Source organism: Salmo salar, chromosome 12 (assembly GCF_965601325.2).
Source record: "Salmo salar chromosome 12, fSalSal1, whole genome shotgun sequence".
NCBI lineage: Eukaryota > Metazoa > Chordata > Actinopteri > Salmoniformes > Salmonidae > Salmo > Salmo salar.
Window position 1 is genome coordinate 60515427 of NC_138302.1, and position 19419 is coordinate 60534845.

The window sequence follows — 19419 nt, forward strand, 5'->3', positions numbered from 1 at the left end:
TTGTTGCATTGTCGAGAAGGAACCTCCAAGTAAGCATTTCGTTGGACCGTGTATACCGTATCTGATACATACGACTAATAAAAAAGAAACTTGAACTTGAGGATCCCCAATTAACTTCCTAAAACCATCTAGGACGGAGAAAGGCCCATACTTCAGTTAATGTGACAAGGATTAAGTAGATCAGTGTTCATACACTTAGCACCTTTTTTTCTATCTAGAACTTAAAATGGTTATTTGGCTGTCCCCATAGGAGGACCCTTTGTAAAACCCTTTTTGGTACTAGGTAGAACCTTTTTGGTTCCATGTAGAACCCTTTCCACAGAGGGTTCTACATGGAACCCAAAAGGGTTAACCTCTACGGGATGGGTGTCCCTAAACCGGGACGTGTGTTGCTAACGTGAGCTAATGTGACTAGAATGACGTTGTATAAAACAGCCAACTTTCCGGGACATAGATATGTCTTATATGGGCAGAAAACTACAATTCTTGTTAATCTAACTGCAGTGTCCAATTAACAGTAGCTATTACAGTGAAAAAAATACCATGCTATTGTTTGAGGAGAGTGCACAACAACCAAAAACCTTTATCATAGCAACTGGTTTGATACATTCACCTCTGAAGGTAAATAATGTACTTACATTCAGTAATATTGCTCTGATTTGTCATCCTGAGGTTCCAAGAGATCAAATTTAGCATAGTTTTGTTTGATAAAATCAATTTGTATGTTCAAATGTAGGAACTGGGGTCCACAGTTTGACCCCACTGCTGTCTCTGGCTCCACACCCACCCCGCCCAGCCATCTAGATGTGTGAAAGTTAGTGTATAAGCTAATGATCCATCATGTATGACATTCCTGGGAGTGTGGCTCAGTTGGTAGAGCATGGTGTTTGCAACGCCAGGGTTGTGGGTTAGATTCCCACGGGGGACCAGTACGGAGAAAAATTAAATTTAAAAAAATGTATGAAATGTATGCATTCACTACAGTAAGTCGCTCTGGATAAGAGCGTCTGCCAAATGACTAAAATGTAAACAATAATTTTTTATTACCATAACATTTTTGTATGTTCTCAAAAGTTATGTACTTGAAAATGTATCAATTGACCAATTCGGAATATTTGGGCAAACTCCTGGCAAACTTGATACAAAATATTGTGTAGTAATGTAATTCTTCACTGGATCAGTCTGAAACTTTGCACACACACTGCAGCCATCTGGTGGGCCAAATATAAATGACACCTAGACTCCTATCTGAAAGTATAGCCTTTCTCTTGCACTTCAAAGACGATGGAACAAAACAAAAGAAATATGCATGTTTTTTGTTTGTATTATCTTTTACCAGATCTAATGTGTTATATTCTTCTACATTAATTTCAAATTTCCACAAACTTCAAAGTGTTTCCTTTCAAATGGTATTAAGAATATGCCTATCCTTGCTTCAGGGCCTGAGCTACAGGCAGTTAGATTTGGGTATGTCATTTTAGGTGAACATTTTAAAAAAGGGTACGATCCTTAGGTTAGGTCAAAGCTACATCACTTCCTATTAGGTTATGTAATCTTGACCACGAAAAAACCCCACCTATTGATAAGAAGCTATTTAGAAGCAAACTCCAATTTTAGTTTTTGATCAATTAAGTTTGGTTTCCCAACTAAATAATATTTAATTTCTTAGAATGATAGGCATTTTACAAAGGAAAAGCTAGTTACAGAACATTAGGTTTTAAACTAGAGTACGCTACACTATTTAGTTAAATACATTTATTACAAAGAGTACTGCCTGCACAAACTATAACTTTAAACTATAGAGATTTCCCAGAAGAAAAAAAAATATATACTGTATATACACTGTATATATTATATATATAAAACAATTCTGCAGTCCTTTATGTTTCCTTTTCAAGGAGATAAGGCGTTTTCCACTGTCATGAGTTATCATCATTCTCAGAAGCCCAACTTTGCTCCTTTGTCACATCAAAGACTTGTCACATCAAAGGATTCAGGAACAGTATGCTGGTGACGTTTGAGAGCTTCTCTACAGCTAAACTGCAGTGCCAAGGTGAATTAGAGGAGACTAGTGTCAACATAAGACCAAAACAATGTCTAAACTTCAGTAACTTATATCCTTCGCAGAACAACATTTACACAACGTTAAGAAATGGTCAATCACAGGTGACCTATTCTATAAATACATAATGAAATTCAACCCACAATTTTGGGAGGCTTAATATCCAATGTGACTAGGTCGCCATTCAATCTTCCAATACTGCATTCTATTAGAGAACAGAGGTCTTAATCTAGAATTAAATATTATTGTCAGTAATAACTTCATAGTTTACATAGTTACATTTATTAGATCATCCTTTTTATGTTCAACAATGCTCACAATAGCTTTACTAAATTGATACGTATTAAAACAATATAACTGATCTCTGTGAAATCACAGAAATATCAGTGGCATGTTTAGTATCGATATGTGTTAATGACAGACAAAAGATACCAGATCAGTGGTAAAAATATATAACCAAACAGTCCAAATAGAGTAAGCCATTACTGTCTGGACATGTATCTCTCTATATAAGACGCCTTGCAGAACTCCTCCAAGTGCTGATAGGGAACCAGTCAAGGTGAGTTCTCATAATATGTGAGTCATACTCATATAGCCTTGGAAGAGCCAACAGCTCAATCAGTGGTGTTAGGTATTTGTATAGGTACTTTGCAGTGGAATTTTATTGTGTCTCTTTCTGCTTTTTCAGTGTCTCACACTTATCATGCATGTTTGACCTGTTGCATACTTAGAAATGTGCCTGTTGTAGACAGACAGGGTGTCTGAGGTTTGCTCTCACAAGGTCGGTTCATCAGGAGTGGAAATATTGCTTGAACGCCCAGACTGTGGTTGCCAGGTGTTCTCCTCTGCAGCCGGTCTCTGGGTATCTTTCTGTAACCCGTAGCGACAGTAAAAAATATGCCGAGGGGGAAATACCTCGTCAGAGATTCTGACTAAACTCTACATTAAGTCCTGTTTGTCTGTAATCTCTCCGCTGGAGTGAATAAACATACATTCATTTAAGCTTGACTTTGTGGTCCTTAGTGGTCATTTCCACGACAACCTGGCGTCATGACCAAGGATGTGTGATTCTGTCTGAGGAAGGCATCGGTGAGGGTCTGCGAAGGAGACACCGGTGGCACTCTCCGTGGGAGAGTGAAGGAAATTCCTGCCCGACCAAAGACGACTAGGACCCACCCTGACTAGACCATCACTGGAGACTACCTGGGGGGAGACACCACATTCATGAATCTGAACAGGACAACCCAATGAATTTTAGTAAGTCATTTAAATGAATTTGTAGCGAAAATAAAAGTAGTGACAAGGATCCTAAATCCCAGAGAGAGGATTTGGCGGGGCTAGTGAGTGCCCCATTGGCAGTACTGTTTATATGCATTAGATAAATGTCTATGTAGTCTGAGAGCTACAAGTAGTGAAAATAGCAACAGGATAAATGTCTATGTTTAAAAATACTTTTTTTAACCTTTATTTAACTAGGTAAGTCAGTTAAGAACAAGCTCTTATTTACAATGACGGCCTACCAAAAGACAAAAGGCCTCCTGCGGGGACGGGTGGTAGGATTACAATTTTTTTAATTAAATAAAAAATATAGGACAAAACATACATCACGACAAGAGAGACACCACAACACTACATAAAGAGAGACCTAAGACAACAACATAGAATGGCAGCAACACAACATGACAACATGGTAGCAACTGTCACAGGTCAGGTTTTCTCCCTTGAGTGTACTACCTGAGGTTGCCACTGGAGAGCACCCCTGGGTTACTTCTAATATCCAGGTGACCCTGATTGGGCTTATTGGGAAACGGTGGCGGTTTCTAACCCTCCACTTCCTACTAGCTCATTGTCTTCCTCCCCTCGGGAGCCTCATCTCCCAGCACCGGAGCGCTATGAGGGGCATCTTGGGAGGTGTCATAGGTTCCTGCTCCAATGTTTGATGGTTTTCGAACTGCAGGCATCAACATTTCCCACCGAGCATTCCAGAGTGGCATATGTCATCTTCTTGCTCTCAGGACGGGCTCTGGCCTGGGCCACGGCCATCTGGGAGCAGCAATCAATTTGATTCAATTGGCAAAGCTTCACCCAAGAGATTGGGAGGGTTTTTGATCACCCCATCAGTGGCAGGAACGCTGTTGGCGATTGCGATTCGACAGGGCAGCTGGAGCGTAGCTGATTACGCCATTGACTTCCGGACGCTTGCCGCTGAGAGCGGTTGGAATATAGAGGCACTTCACTCAGTCTTTTTGAATGGACTCAGCGAGATTCTCAAGGACGAACTGGCTTCCTGGGACAACCCTGACACTCTGGAGGAGCTTATTGTTATGGCCATCCGGATTGACAACCGGCTTCGGGAACGTCGGCATGAGAGGACGGAGGGGTTCCGTGTTGGTTCTGGTGTTTCGGGCCCTGCTGAGGGAGTCGATTCTTCATTTGTTCCACTGCCATATGCTGGGCCTGCTTGTCCTGTACCCTGTCAGGGTTCTCAATTCGGCTATGGTTCTCCTTCATATCCTTCAGAAGAGCCGATGCAATTGGGAAGTGCCAGACTTTCCACTCTGGAGAGTCAGATACAATCTCCTGCGGCCGATACAGTATGCACCTTGCTTCTGGCCAACCTGCGGTGGGACAATGGACAGTTGAACATTCCTGCTTTCTGGGGCTATCGGCTGTTTTTTGGATCGCACATTAGCTCGCCAACAGAGGCTGCCACTCACTAAGCTGGACCCTCCGTTGTCGGTCACTGAGCTGGATGGTCAACCCCTAGGGTCTGGGAAGGGGAAGCAACTCACCATGCCTATTCAGCTACGAGTTCTGAATGACAATGTGGAGCTTACCCAGTTTCATCTGGTGGACTCTCCTGAGCTTCCTCTGGTTCTTGGACATCCGTGGCTTTCCACCCATAACCCTCAAATTGACTGGCCTTCAGGAAGAGTTCTGGGATGGAATCCTTCATGCCAGTTCACCTGCCAGCAACTCTCTCCACACCTTTCCGGTCCTGCTCATCTGGAGACTTCCAATCCTCTTGTTCCTCTGGCTGGGAATGACAAGCCTGACCTTTCCTGCATATCTCGGGATTACTGGGATTTGGGTCAGGTCTTCTGCAAATAAAGGGCCAGCAAACTACCTCCTCACAGGCCCTACGATTGTGCCATCGACCTCCTGTCTGGTACCACTCCTCCGAGAGGAGGGTTGTATTCTCTCTCAGGTCCAGAGACTGCAGCCATGAACAATTATATTGAGGAGATGCTGGAGGCTGATTTTATTTGTCCGTCCACTTCACCTGCAGGAGCGGGTTTTTCTTTGTTGGGAAGAAGGATGGGGGTTTACGTCCCTGTATCGATTACTGGGATTTAAATAACATTACCATCAAGAACCGTTACCCCCTTCCTCTTCTGTCATCAGCATTTGAGAGACTCCAGGGAGCTACGGTTTTCTCTAAATTGGATTTACGGAACACGTACAATCTGGTGCACATCTGACAGGGAGATGAATGGAAGACAGCGTTCAATGGACATTATGAGTACCGGCTCATGCCATTTTTACTTACTAATGCTCCAGCCGTTGTCCAGGCCCTGGTTAATGATGTGACGCGCGACCTTCACCAGTTCGTGTTTGTGTACATCCTCATCTTCTCGTCCAACATGTCCGCCAGGTTCTTCAAAGACTCCTCGTTCATCACTTGTTCATGATGCCCGAAAAGTGTGAGCATCACGTTCCTCAGATCTCCTTCCTGAGGTACATCGTTTCTCAGGGCTGTGTACTGATGGACTCCCAAAAGGTAGGAACGGTGGTCAACTGGCCACAACCCAGCAAGGTCAATTGTAACCTTTATTATAACCTACTGCAGGCCTAAAACCTATGGGTTTAACCATCTGAATTAATTATTATATTGAAGATAGAAGCCACCTCTTAATGAGTTCCGAAGCTGATCTGTTATCCAGTGATTATTATTATTATTATTATTATTATTACTGAATGACAGAGCATGGGGACTGGTCTTGATAAATCAATCAGATTTTTATTTGGAAATGTTAGGATTATTTTGCTCATCACTTGCAGTCACTTAGTAGTTTAGGCCTACAGTACTCTCAACCAGTCCCGTTGTACAGCGCCATATTTTCCTAACTGAAACCCTTAATTAAATCACTTTAGCCATGATTGTAAAATTAGACAGCTGATGAATTGGTCTAGAGCCAGGTGGTATTGGCGGAGAGTCACGTCATTGGCGGAGAGTCAGACAGCATTGGCGGAGAGTCAGGCGGAGAATGACGCATTGAAGAGGGCGATGAACAAGATGGAGTCACAATCCATGCCAGGCACACCTGTGAGCTCTGGAACTCCACCTCCTGTTTGTGGACTCTGCAAACAATGTGTCCTTGATGAAAAGACCTGTCTATTTGTAGAAACATCACCTTGATTCACTCTTTAGTCATATCACAGTTTACCTATTTGCTTATGGTTTTTCCTACACCTAGCAACCTTTTTAAATTATACGACCAAAAAATATTCAAGAGGGGAAAAGTAAGAAACCTGTCTGTCGGCCATGCATTAAAGACCAAAATTGGTGAAAGAAAATTGTGATAAATAAATATATGTGCCAGTTTCATTTAAGGACCAAAATATTGACAGCTGTGCCATATAGATTGCAAAATAGTTGGGAAGAGATTTTTGATGTACCGATTCCATGGCACATGGTTTATGAATTGACATGCAATTTTCTGTTCTTCCTGAAAGCCCTAATATTAAAAACAGTCAAATGCATTCTCTCCGTCGCCAACACACACTTTAAACATTTGTATAATAAAGCATTTAAAGGCTGACATTGGTTGATTTTAATACTTCTGACAGCCAAAATTCTAACTCCACCCATAACTTTTGGACTTTTAAACATTCCCAGAAGGCATGGATTATTATAACCCATAGCAGGCCTAAAACCTATGAGTGCAAACAACGTTTCCATGGTGGGCTATTAGCAGGACAATAGACTCTTCAACCATTACAGAAGGATAGCTCTGGCTAGGTGTGAAAAGAAAATACCCTCAACTTGAAGTGTATTAAGTACTCTAAAGTTTTTACATTTCTAACTACAAACATCATGCAACCGCAAAATGTCAGGTAAAGCATATACTGTACAGTATATCTTAATCAACATCTTTATGCTTTTGTTAATAAAATAATGATAAAAATACTCTTTCAAAATGCAGATGTTTATTTCAACTATGAGCAGGACAATAGACTCTTTGAGTTTAGGGACTTTAAATATATTAATGGCTCCATTGTCGAATTACTATGGGAATAAATATCACTGAATGACATAGCATGGGGACTGGTCTTGATAAATCAGTCAGATTTTATTTGGAAATGTTTTTATTTTGCTCTCACTGTCACTGTCACAATATTAAAAACTTTCAAATGCATTCATGAATTAAATTGCTTTAGCCGACATTGCGGTTCATCTGATGAAGGTGCACATAGACCTATTTATATAATGCATATGAATTAATGTCATTAAAATAACATCAAATTGATCAGAAATACAGTGTAGACATTGTTAATGTTGTAAATTACCATTGTAGCTGGAAACGGCTGATTTTTAATAGAATATCTACATAGGCGTACAGAGGCCCACTATCAGCAACCATCACTCCTGTGTTCCAATGGCACGTTGTGTTAGCTAATCAAAGTTTATAATTTTAAAAGGCTAATTGATCATTAGAAAACCCTTCTGCAATTATGTTAGAACTGCTGAAAACCGTTGTGCTGATTAGAGTTGCAAAGAAAAAGCCATATCTCAGACTGGCCAATAAGATTAAGGTAGGCAAAAGAACACAGACACTGGACAGAGGAACTCTGCCTGTTTCAGAAGAAAGTTCTTTGTTTCTGGCCATTTTGAGCCTGTAATCGAACCCACAAATGCTGATGCTCCAGATACTCAACTAGTCTAAAGAAGGCCAGTTTTATTGCTTTTTTAATTAGGACAACAGTTTTCAGCTGTGCAAACATAATTGCAAAAGGGTTTTCTAATGATCAACTAGCTGGAATGTCACTCTAGACTTCTCCAGCAGATCTGTAGCATATGTGTTTGTATGAGCAGTAGTCTTTTACATGTGTCAATCACAACTGGATAAAGATACACTGACCAGAAGGCCCTTATGTGTTTCAATATCAGCAGAGGCCAACTTTCCACTTATTCCAAAATGGATTCTGATGAACTTACCCTAAAAAGTGAATTAGATATCCATCAGTGTATTTCCCCAAAAAACCTATCAGAAGAAAGTTTACAAATACAAAAGTGTAGATTTTACACTTACTAAACAAGAGGAATGGTCTTTTCTCACTGTCTTGGCATTACCATAAGCCTCCAGTTTGATCCTCCAGCAAGCCCTGTCATCATATATGTTAGTGTTGATGCATACAACCCCTTCATACAGGATCTGTAAGGCTACAGTAATATTTCTGACCTTTATTTTCCCAGAAGCAGCAGCTGTTGCTTGTTCCTTCTTCCCTCCAGACACTGCGATTGTCACAAAGTACTGGATGACACGTTTGGTGTTAACAGTCTTTCCTGCACCAGATTCTCCACTGGAGTAGACAGATGATTCTCATTGTTCACCTTTATTCAATGCAATCTCAGTTAGAGCATACTCAACTGCATCACTGAACAATGTTCAGCTAGCTAACAATTGTATTTTAAACATCATTTTACCATCATTTTACCATCATTGGTTTGGTGATCAGGATTGACTGGATCTCATGGCCTGATAAAGAAAGGCATGTGAAAACCAGTTTCAGGCTTATTACACAATTACAGTACAGTAATCTGTTGTAGTAGCATGGGTTTTTACGTTGAATTGGGAAAGGATTCAGACCCCTTATTAACTTTTTCCACATTTTATTACCTTACAGCCTTATTCTAAAATTGATTCAATTGTTTTTTTTCCCCTCATCAATCTACACATTTAAAAAAAACCTGAAACAGTACATTTACATAAGTATTCAGACACTACTCAGTACTTTGTTGAAGCACCTTTGGTAGCGATTACAGCCTCGAGACATCTTGGGTATTACGCTACAAGCTTGGCACACCTGTATTTGGGGAGTTTCTCCCATTCTTCTCTACAGATTCTCTCAAGCTCTGTCAGGTTAGATGAGGAGCATCGCTGCACAGCTATATTCAGGTCTCTCCAGAGATGTTCAATCGGGTTCAAATCCGGGCTCTGGCTGGGACACTCAAGGACATTCAGAGACTTGTCCTGAAACCACTCCTGCATTGTCTTGGCTTTGTGTTTAGGGTCGTTGTCCTGTTGGAAGATGAACCCTTGCCCTAGTCTAAGGTCCTGAGCGCTCTGGAGCTCTTGAAGAATATACCTACAGTATGCGAATAAAAATAGGCGATGCGAGAAAAGCAGCTGAATGGAAGAAAACATGTGCCTGATCCGCCGATCGAAGCAGTGGCAGTACAGGTAGAGGAGGAAAAGAAGCTAGCCCGCAGCAGCGCTTTGAGACACAAATTAGTTGAGATGAAGATGACAGCTAGCAGCGATCAACCAGACAGCAGCCAGCCAACAGTGGCTTTTATTCCACGTCTCAAATAAACCAACTTGTACATGATTTGATTTGCCCTAAGTGTCTAAACACTGGACTGAAAATCACCATAGACTTCACCAACCAGGGATTCTGTCACGATAGAATGTGCAGACTGTGAAGGTGATCGTGATGCATTTAGGAGGAGTGTTTACAGTTCCTCCAGGCTGCAGGAGTGCTCCAGGGGAGATGTGGGTATAAATGTGAGGATGGTTCTACTAGCCCACGATCTTGGACTTGGTTATGCAGCCCTAAAGAAAATAAGCAAAGTCCTAGGGATTCCTTCCTTGCTTCTCAGCTCATATCAGAGACATGACAGGAGAATGACAGGTAAATAAAAAGGGAGAGTAGCCCATTATTGTCAGGTGACTTGCTGTGTATAAATAATATTTATTTCCTTGCTCCATCAAATGTATTCAAAGTTAACAACACAGAGTGATAGGAAACCATAACTATACAATGAGACTGTCACATAGGCCTACAGTGTCATAGGGCTGTAGCCTAATGCGATTAGTGAGAAATTAGCTTTACATAAAGTAAATACGTGCTGATATGCTAATATTTACAAAGTGTAACATGCTGATATTTAGTCCTGCAGTTATGTTAATAAGTACTTTTTCCCCCCACTTTAGTTGCAGAGATTCAGAGAGGGCTAATGTCAATGGAGAGTGCTGCAAAGAGAATTAGAAGAGCATACGCAGATATAGACCCAGATATAACAGAGTTGCTGAAGGAGGATGAGGATGCCATCATAGACATTAATGTGTCCTTCGATGGCACTTGGCACAAGAGAGGATTCACTTCCAACTACGGGATAGGTGTGTGCATTGGTTCTGGTACCAGCGAGCCATAGAAAATGGTGAAGGTTCACCCTGTCACAAAAACCTTGGAGGCCATACTTTTTTTAATAGTGAGGTTGCACAGAAAATGGTACCTGTATATCATAGGATGCCAAATTATAACGTCCTCAAAAGAATGTAGCACGGAGGAACCCAGAATGCAAATGAATGTCTGAACTCTGTAATATGGTCGCGATGCCCCAAAAGCCGCATTGACGGAGCAGCCAGTATGGCAGTAGCCACGTTCAATGAGGGAGCCACTGCTATAACAAATGTGATGAACAAATTGTGGCTTGACAGAACTTTGGTGACACTGGAGCAATCAGAGAGGAGTTGTCAGAGCTGATGCCGCTTCAATGGAGTGTGCCAAGCGTTGGCGCAGTGTTCCATGACACAGTCAAGAAAGTAAAGCGTCAACAGCAACAACTCAAAGAGGGCCTTACATATGGGACAGGCATAGCTGATTAATGTTCTGCACATTTCAACAGCCATACAAAATCCTTGTATGTAACAAATTGAGCATAGTGATATGCGAATTTGCCCAAAACTGCATATTTGCCTAACAGACCAGTATTGAAAGCATATGCTCTATTGTTTGAAACAAATGTATTAAACGTGCTAATGTATTTGTAAAATGTACATTTAATGTTAATTTGTTAGTTTAGAAGTGATATATGAATAGAAGTTTAATTAATGTGACATAAATGGTCATATTTATGGAAAGTACGTTTTAATTGCATTAGCCCATCTTTATCGGCCATTTTCTCAAAATGACATGTTCCCAGGGCGCCAATTCATTTTTCTCAGTCTTCAAAGGATGTACATTCCCATTATTCCACACACAGGTTCTTAGGTCTCATAGTCAGACTTTTACAGAGGCTTTGTTTTATTACTTGTGTCGTTTTGAAGTGTCATTTTATTTGTAAATATATGCTAAATATGCATCCGTCATACATGTGAATAGTGTTTTTAAATAATTCCATGACATGACAATATTGTGATGAACGGATCTGTAAAAGTCTGACCATTGAATGTCTTATCACAATAAAACAAAACAAAAACATTCTGCCCTGAAGCAATGTGTTGAAAAACAGATTCTCATAATATGCAAATGAGCGCATATTTATGGTTGGTTTGCCTCATTTGCATATTTTAATTTTTGAATAAATAAAAGTTGGAATGTATTTATCTATACTTTCAACTGGTAAAGTTTCAGTCTGATGAGAATAAAGAAAAAAAAATCCCTATTAGCCTGTGGTGCCTGGCTTTAAACTCACGTTGCTCATCTATGCTGCATAACGCTCTTTGAGGTTATACAGCACAGTGGGCTCATTGAGGTGGGTAATCATGGCCATGTCCTCATTTTTTTTTCATACTCTGGAGGGTTCATGGAGTGGATATCATTCTCCTTTATGGTGATGGTCTGTGACAGAAAGAAAATGAACATTTATTATGTTACTATCATGTATACAGTTTATTAGGTATTCTTTCTATAGTATGATCACAGAGTCAGTACTTCATTTTTACAACATTAATGTTTGCTAGTTATTAAAACACATTTTAATGAGGTGGCCATACTTACTTGCCCACAAAGAGTTTTGACAGTGGCTTTGCCACCCTCTTTACCCTCCTTTGAGGTGCATTTCTTTGGGCTCAACCACAAAGAAAGCTGTTTTGGCATCAAAGGGAGCAGCCTGGGCTTCAGTTCTTTCCCTTTCTGGCTTCCAAAGGTAAATGGTCATTGGGCCAAAGACCACAATCTCTGCGTCAGTGCTCATGATGGCACCTTACTCTGGGATGGGGAAATAAACATAAATTCACCTTATTATTATGTGGTACATTCTATATTGTATCATCACAAATATAAAATTGAACAAAGCTTGATTCATTATTGTTAGTAACAGATTCTGTTATGCCATCTTCAAAGTCAGTGTAGTACTAATAGTACTATTAGTGCTACTACATGCAAGCAAAGTCTTAAAGATTACATCCTTGTCAGTTTAACTTTACTGCAAGGCCATTGAAACACCACCTAACTTGGCATTTCATATTCTATGCATTTGTTACCAGCAAGGACTCCTGTGTGTGTGTAGATATAACCTTTTCATAAATTAACAGGCAAAATAGATGCTTGAGACCAGGTCAGACGTCTGACCAGAGGGGCAGCAGCAGCATCCATCATCATCATAATCATCATCACCATCATAATCATCATCATCCTCCATCATCACCATCATCATCATCATTATGACAACCATCATCACCATCATCATTATGACAATCATCATCACCATCATCATTATTATGACAATCATCATCATCACCATCATCATTATTATGACAATCATCATCATCATCATCACCATCATTATGACAATCACCATCATCATCATCATCACCATCATAATCATCATCATGACGGTCATCATCACCATCATAATCATCATCATCACCATCATCATCACCATCATCATCATTATGACAATCATCATCACCATCATCATTATTATGACAATCATCATCATCACCATCATTATGACAATCACCATCATCATCATCATCACCATCATAATCATCATCATGACGGTCATCATCACCATCATAATCATCATCATCACCATCATAATCATCATCACCATCATCATCATTATGACAATCATCATCATCACCACCATCATCATTATGACAATCATCATCACCACCATCATCATCATCATCATCATTATTATGACAATCATCATCATCACCATCATTATGACAATCATCATCATCACCGTCATAATCATCATCATCATCATAATCATCATCATGCCAATCATCATCATCATCATCGCCATCATAATCATCATCATCATCGTCATCATCACCCTCATCATCACCATCAAAATCATCGTCATGACTATCATCATCATCACCATCATAATCATCAGCATAATCAAAAGCAACACTTAAGTGCAGAAACATGCTAGACTGAATTCATCACCCACAGCAAAATTGGTAAGTGCTAATTAGGTGGGTCGTTCCACCAATTTGGTGCCTTGTGAGATGTGTAACTTGGTCATAAAAAACTTTGGATTTCACCAACTTTTAACATTCTGTCATAAAGAGCACATGTTCATCTTCATAAAAAGTTTTCCCATCTCAAGATGCTAAATAAAAAAATCACTATAGTAAGTGCCTACTAAGTGCCGAATAAAGTGACAGGGTTGATCCTAACAGGGTTGACAATTTTATCTTAAATCAGCGATAAACCCCCTTCTGGCAGGGCGAATGGAAGCTTGGTGCGCAACAGGCAGTGGTGTAAAGTACAGACAAAATGCTTAGTAAGTATGATTCAGTTGGTTTCTGATTAACATAAGAAATTCAACAACAACAAAAAACCTAAACATCTGACATTAATTTATACAAACTGACTTTGTCAGTTCCTCAGTAAGATTGAGGATGAACAAGCACCTGGGGCTCAGCTTCAGAATAAGATCAAGGAACTAAGGTTGATCTTTTGATTGCTTATTTTAAATTGAATTATACTCAAACAAAACACTGGATAAACCTCATGTGTTACTGTGTATTTCAGGCTTGTATTGAGGAGCTGGAGGAGGAGATTGAGGCTGAACGTGCTACTCGGGCCAAGGTTGAGAAGCAGAGCTCGGATCTCTCCAGGGAACATGAAGAGATCAGTGAGAGGCTTGAAAAAGCTGTAGGTGCAACAGCTGCTCAGATTGAGATGAGCAAGCAGCATGAGGCTGAGTTCCAGAAGCTGCGTCGTGATCTTGAAGAGTCCACCCTGCAGCATGAGGCCACCGCTGCTGCACTCCGTAGGAAGCAGGCCGACACTGTGGCAGAACTAGGAGAACAAATAGACAACTTCCAGCATGTCAAGCAGAAGCTGGATAAGGAGAAGAGTGAATACAAAATGGCAATTAATGACTTAGGCCTACAGGGCCTCCCAAGTGGCACAGTGGTCTAAGGCACTGATCAGTGTTAGAGGCGTCACTACAGATCCGGGTTCGATCCTGGGCTGTGTCGCAGTCGGCCGCAACTGGGAGACCCATGAGGCGGCGCACAATTGGTCCAGGTTAGAGGAGGGTTTGGCCAGCCGGGATGTCCTTGTCCCATCGCACTCTAACAACTCTTTGTGGCGGCCGGGCACAAACATGCTTGCTTCGGTCACCAGTTGTACAGTGTTTTCATCCGACACATTGGTGCAGCTGGCTTCCAGGTTAAGCAAGCAGTGTGTCAAGAAGCAGTGCAGCCTGGCGGGGTCATGTTTCGGCAGATGTTTGGCTCTCAACCTTCTCTCTCCCGAGTCCGCACGGGAGTTGCAGCGATGGGACAAGACTAACTACCAATTGGGGAGAAAAGAGATAAATAAATAGGCCTACATTTTAAAGAGGGCATGCATACTGTACAAAACATTAAAATTCAATGATAAAATATTTAATTTAACAGTGCAACCTTAAAAAGATGTGTAGAACATTAGATCAACTGAGTGAGCTCAAAACCCAAAATTATGAAAACATGAATGACCTAAGTGCCCAAAAAGCAAGACTTCAAACTGAAAATGGTGTGTAAAATCTGTCATAACATTACAGATGCCTGTTTAGAGGGGTGTCGGAATTTAGCAATGTTTTTTCATTGCTGACCCATTATATGCATCATAGTAGGTTTTAATACACAAATGACAAATGTGTTAAGATCACTTTCTCACTAAGGTGAATTTGAGTGCCAGCTGGAAGAGAAAGAAGCTCTTGTTTCCCAGTTGAAAGAAAGCTTTCACACAGACTGAGGAGCTCAAGAGTCTCGTTAGGGAGGAGGTTAAGATAAAGAAATATCCAAAAGAATCTAGAGACTTTTTTTTTTTATCTACAGAACATTTTAATTAGAAACCTTTTGGGAAATAACATACAATTTTAATTAAAGGACGCCCTTGCCCATTCTGTTCAGTCAGCCCGCCTTGACTGTGACCTGCTCAGGGAGCAGTTTGAGGAGGAACAGGAGATCAAGGCTGAGCTGCAGCGTGGAATGTCCAAGGCCAACGGCGAGGTGGCTCAGTGAAGCACCAAGTATGTATCGAGGCACAAGGCGAGACCCAGATGCAGACACAGGAGGCAGATGGTTGGAGTCTTACAATGTTAATTAATCCAAAAAGGGGTAGGCAAGAGAATGGTCGTGTACAGGCAAAGGTCAAAACCAGTTCAGAGTCCAATAGGTACCAAAGGGCAGGCAGATTCAAGGTCAGGGAAGGCAGGAATGTAGTCCAGAGTCAGGCAGTGGTCAAAACCAGGAAGACTAGCAAAGAGAATAGAAAAGGAGTACGGGGAAAAACATGCTGGTTGACTTGACTAAACATACGTGATGAACTGGCTAAGAGCCAGGAAACACAGGGATAAATACACTGAGGAAAATAAGCGACACCTGGAGGGGTGGAGACAATCACAGGGACAGGTGAAACAGATTAGGGTGTGACAGTATGAGACTGATGCCATTCAGCGCACTGAGGAGCTTGAGGATGCCACGTTTTCTCTATCTTCATCTCTATAATATAGTCATCCAACAACAAAATCGATAATGATTCAACAAATGTGTAACAGTATAACCACCATTTTTATCTCTCAGGGAAAAGCATGCCCAGCATCTGCAAGATGCAGAGGAATGCATTGAGTCAACAAATGCCTAGTGTGCTTCTCTGGAGAAGACCAAGCAGAGACTGCTGGGTGAAGTGGAGGATCACATGATTGATGTAGAGAGAGCTAACGCTTTGGCTGCTCAGCTTGACAAGATGCAAATTAACTTTGACAAGATAACATGAATGAAAAGATAGCAAGAAAATATGAATGAAATACATCTATTCAGTCGCTCATTTATTCATTAACTTGTTTGAAGCTCCCAGGCTCTGGCAGAGTGGAAGCAGAAGTTCGAGGAGGGCCAGGTAAAGCTAGAAGGTTCTGTGAAAGAGGCTTGCTCTCTCAGCACTGAGCTGTTGAAAAACTCCTATGAAGAATATTTGCACCAACTGGAAACAATGAAGAGGGAGAATAAGAGCCTACAGCGTATGTAGATTTCCATTCTGCGAAATTACCTCAATGAACTCACCAAAACGTAAAACATTGTGAACCATCAACTTACAGCAAGTTAAGAAACACAGCGGTGCTATAGCCTGGCACTCTTGTTTTGGTTAACAAAATTAACCTTGTGCCTTCATTGATATTTCGATGTCTCCCAACACAGGAGATCTCTGATTTGAGTGAACAAATTGGTGAGACTGGGAAGACTTCATGAGCTTGAAAAGGGAAAGAAGACTGTGGAGGCTGAGAAGTAAGACATCCCAACTGCCCTGGAGGAAGCAGAGGTAACAGTCCAGTAAAAAGCATGAGCTGATGCACATCCAAGTTAGTAGAGGTGCTGACTAAATGGAATTGTAAACTGTGTAAAAATAAAAAATAAAGTTGACACTATATACAGTATATGCTCCCAACAAATGAATGGGTATACCTAAGCAGAGCTAATGCTATAAAAAGTACTTTGATATACTATAAGGCGCATGACATTCCTTGTTATATTATTATTATCAACAGACTTTGTAGTCTTTGATATGGCATGCTACTTCAGCAATGAATCAACAAATTCCTTACAGGCTTCACTGGAGCACGAGGAGTCCGAGATTATCAATGCTCAGCTAGAGCTAACCCAGGTTAATAAGTGAAGTTGACAGGAAGCTGGCAGAGAAGGATGAGGAGATAGAGCAGATCAAGAGGAACAGCCAGAGGATGATGGACTCCATGCAGAGCACTCTGGACACTGAGATCAGGAGCAGGAATGATGCCCTGAGAATCAAAAAGAAGATGGAGGGAGACCTCAATGAGATGGCGATTCAGCTCAGCCATGCCAACCACCAGGCTGCTGCAAGCCAGTGTCATGACTGTCCTGCTCGGCTCAGGTTACCGTGGACCACAATCCTACAGAGAGATCTCTCACACCCACCAGAGGAGAAGAGATCAAGGGGTATGAAGATGGGGGGGGGGGGGGGGGGGGGTTATGACACCTCACGCCCATTGTAAATCTAAGGCAGCACTCTCACTATGGAGAACCGGCCTCAGAACATTTTCATACAATAAATGGACTTTGGGACAACGGGTTTCGTCAGCCACAATGGTGGTAATGACAAAAGATGGAATATGAAAATGTATGTCATTTTTGTTTTGTTATTAAAAGTTAAAGGACGACGTTATAACGAAAACAGTGTAACTTTAAGAGTTGTCCTAGTATATGCTTGATGTTTATACATTGTACGTTGGGTGGAAAATGTCCAAATCAAAGAGAATGTTTTGGTAAAGATGAATTGTGAAGTTAGTTGTCTAAATTGGATTTGAGTAAAATCCAGACCTTGCCTCGTAACTTGTTACGCCCAGAGAATTGCCCTAAAGGCGGTTACGCCCACTTCTGACCCGAGGGTATAAGACATGTGAGTTAAGAATGAACATGTTAGACTACGTGACCCGAGCTGCAGCCAAGGTCTAAGTAGTCAACGAACCCAAAACGCAACACGAGTTTGAAGACAAAGGAACCTTCTTCTATCCATGCTACGGATGAGTAGCTGCGTCTAAGAGGGTGAATTTAGAACCGACCACCTGGTCACCACTCCATCGAATCGTGTATCTACACTGCTTTTATTCCTACGCTGTGAGCCCTGAGCTACAGGGCTAGCTGTCCTCAGAACATCCCTTTCAGAACAAGGGCGAGGAAACAGACCACTAATACAAAGGACACTGACATCGTGAGGACAACCAGAGAGTTACACCAGAGAAGTGTGTCGTCCAAGAAGCCTAAACGGTCCATGCAAAGACCCCCATCGGAGACCTTCAACACATAACTACATCATTATATTCTGACCCATAAGAGCGGCAGTTCAGGGCAAGGTTAGAGTTAAAATAAGCATAGCTGACAAATGCACCCAAATGTATATTTCTCTCGTGTACTTTCTCTTTTTCTCTCTCTTTTAAATCAAATCCCCATTTTGTGTAACACGTGTCATAGTGTGTTGGCCCGTTGTACTAAGTTCTAATCAATAGCCTAGACTTTGTTTTGTGTATGTGTATCTTATAGTATCATTTTAGCGTGCTAGTAAATAAATAATCAACTAAAATTGGTGTGGTACGGACTCATTGGTGGGACTCGGGCTTGTGCAGATTCCCGGATAATGCAACGTTCAAAATGAGACTGTAGAGGAAATTGATTAATTAGCGACTGTTGTAAAATCAATATTCTGATATTCCTTGAGTTAATTTGGGAAATAGAAACTCAATAAAAACAATTTTCCCATGGTGCCCCAGGTTAATGAGTTAATAATTGCCTGATTCATTTAATCACGCAATTATAAACCGTTAATCATTCGATGAGCAGCAGTCGCCACATTAACCGATACAACGTCACGACACCAGAAACAGCTGAGGAACTTTCAGGGAGCGTTCAAGGTACACTTTAGTTTATCATGGAGTAGAAATAACCTGATGATGGCTGAGATTTAAGAACTGAGGGCTGCACTGGAGCAGACAGAGAGAGGCCGCAAAGTGGTCGAGCAGGAGCTAGTTGATGCCAGTGAGCGTGTGGGACTGCTGCACTCCCAGGTAAAGTCCACAAAATGCTCAATTAAAAATGTGCTTCCCATGTAGTAATTTTAACATAAGCACGTTATCATAACTTGTTTAGAATACAAGCCTCATCAACACTAAAAAGAAGCTGGAGACTGACTTTGCTCAGGTCAAAGGTGAAATGGAAGACACTGTCCAGGAAGCAATAAATGCAGAGGAAAAGACCAAGAAGGCTATTACTGATGTTTGTCTACATACTGTTAGGGTTCGTACCTTTCATCCTTGTCAATCATCATTGGCTCATTGGTGAAATTAGCATTATGACAATATATTTAAATAATTC

At 41.1% G+C, this 19419-nt stretch overlaps 1 pseudogene; it reads left to right on the plus strand.

The window, feature by feature from the left end:
• Positions 1–5753: 5753 nt before the first annotated feature.
• Positions 5754–18358, plus strand: LOC123725652 (myosin-13-like; annotated as a pseudogene).
• Positions 18359–19419: the final 1061 nt, after the last annotated feature.